This window comes from Dendroctonus ponderosae, unplaced genomic scaffold (assembly GCF_020466585.1).
Source record: "Dendroctonus ponderosae isolate FM_Combo_2020 unplaced genomic scaffold, Dpon_F_20191213v2 Dpon_F_20191213_11, whole genome shotgun sequence".
Classification (NCBI taxonomy): domain Eukaryota; kingdom Metazoa; phylum Arthropoda; class Insecta; order Coleoptera; family Curculionidae; genus Dendroctonus; species Dendroctonus ponderosae.
This window is the reverse complement of record NW_026017213.1, coordinates 7,045,355-7,047,864: the sequence shown is the minus strand read 5'-3', so window position 1 is coordinate 7,047,864 and position 2,510 is coordinate 7,045,355.

Genomic DNA, 2,510 nt, shown 5'->3' with positions numbered 1-2,510 from the left:
AACTTAACATTTATACAGTCCAGAGAAGACATTTGGGTCTGCACGTTCTGAAAATTGAATTGAAATACCTCAACCTTCTGATTTTTACAAACTTGCAAAAAAATGTGCAGAAAATGGGCGTTCTCGTCCAAAGGTGCGTTTTCTTGAAAAATTCATAACTTCGAACCGAAAGCAAATGGCAAGTTGAAATTTTTACAGTCCCGAGAAGACATTTGCGYCTSCACGTTCTGAAAATTTCATTAAAAYCTCCCAWCTKTCTGATTTTTACRAACTTGCAAAAAATTGTGCAGAAAATGCGCGCTCTTTCAAAGGCSCGTTCTCTTTAAAAATTCATAACTTCGAACCGAAAACAAGTGGCATGYGGAAATTTTTACAGTCCAGAGAAGACATTTGAGTCTGCACGTTCTGAAAATTTCATTGTAATCACCCGACTCTCTGATTTTTACGAGCTTGCAAAATATTTTGCAGAAAATGGGCGTTCTAATCCAAAGGCGCGTTCCCTTGAAAAATTCATAACTTCGAACCGAAAGCAAGTGGTAACTTGAATTTCATACAGTCTCGAGAAGATATTTGAGTCTGAAGATTCTGAAAATTTCATTAAAATTCCCCCACATTCTGATTTTTACGGACTTGAAATRTTTRTGTAGAAAATGAGCRACCTCGTCCAAAGGMGCGTTCTCTTGMAAAATTCATAACKTYGAACCKAAARCAAGTGGCWACTTGAAAWTTAYACAGTYCARAGAAGATATTTGAGTCTGCACGTTCTGAAAATTTCATTGAARTCYCYMAACMTTCTGATTTTTACGAACTTGSAAAWRTTTGTKYAGAAAATGAGCRACCTCGTCCAAAKRCGCGTTCTCTTGAAAMATTCATAACTTTGAACCAAAAGCAAGTCGCAACTTGAAATTTATCCAKTCCAGARAAGACATTTGGGTCTGCACGTGCTAAAAATKTMATTGAAATCYCCCGACTCTCTGATGTTTACAAACTTGCAAAATATTGTGCAGAAAATCAGCGTTTTCGCCCAAATGCGCGTTCTCTTTAAAATTTCCTAACTTCGAACCGAAAGCAAGTGGCAAGTTGAAATTTTTACAGTCCAGAGACGACATTTGAGTCTGCACGCTCTAAAAATTTCATTGAAATCCCCCAACCATCTGATTTTTACGAACTTGCAAAAAATTGTGCAGAAAATGGGCGTTCTCGTCCAAAGGCACGTTCTCTTAAAAAATTCATAACTTCGAACCGAAAGCAAGTGGCAACTTTAAGGCAAAGAGTTTGACTCCCCTGCTCACCCTGTATATTTTTTGAGAATACCGTTTTAAATCGAGTTCTGCAGTTAAAATAATGCATTTAAAAAGTGGTCCGAAAAACAGATTAAAAACCGTCCTAAAGTGCAACACCCTCCCCTAAATCCGACACCCGCATGAGCCGAAAAAATTTGAACGTGAAAAAACGTGCGGGATTCTCCAAAAAGTTACCACTTTCTGGCCATATCCGGTTTTCATTGAGCATAAATGCCATCGCGCGCATGATCGAAGTTGTTTTTCTTTCCCTCTTTATATTCGCGCCTACATAGACTTTCTCAATAAAATAAATTTTCAGACGAGAACTTCATTATGTTTGTACTGTACAAATCGGCATATACCGATATATAATATATATATATAATTTGCAATTTAATTGTATTCTTCATTTTCTTTTACCGGTTTTTTGCTGGGCGATATTTACACACTTTTGGTGTATCAATATTTAATGAAACACTAAACAGCATTTTCAGTATTACGACTTTATTGGCATGTTTATGTACATAGATGTAGAAACGTATTGTGATGTCACTACAAAAGTTAATAAGGCCTCTATGGCTTGGACATTCATTCAAATCTGCCACGACAAAAACAGCGAGTTTACAACAATTTAAACAAAAAAAAAACAGTGGAAATGTCTACACATCGTAGTCAAGTGGTGGCACAATTAATAGTTTAATAAATAATCCACACAACGTTTCCGATCAGTTGAGACACAAGTTGTTCTTCGTTGCGCAAACCTTGCGATTACAACACGGTCTTCTTCGATCTGCATCAACCAACCCGCGTGCAGAAGAGATCTGAGTTATTGCAAATCGTTCCTGGTTCCAAAACAAAACAAAATATACAACAATAGGTAAAACATTTATATTCTCTTTTCTTAAAAAAAAACTTACAACGTAATTAGGTATTGTTTAAATAAAAACAGACAAAATTGAAAAATGACCAAAAAATAAGCTAGTGTATATAAATATATGTACAGTGCGGGAAAGGTTATTTTAATGGCACCATCCGATTCCATTTTGTCGATCGTCAGACTCGCATTGCGACTGAATGTTGATTGATGTTGAATCCGAAATCTCAATTCATTTCATATTGAGGAAACAATGAAACTTTATAGATCTCTAATCAAAATACGTTTCGGTGTATTTTTCCACCATCATCAGTTTTTATGTGCAGCGTTATGAATTTTTAAAGAGAACGCGC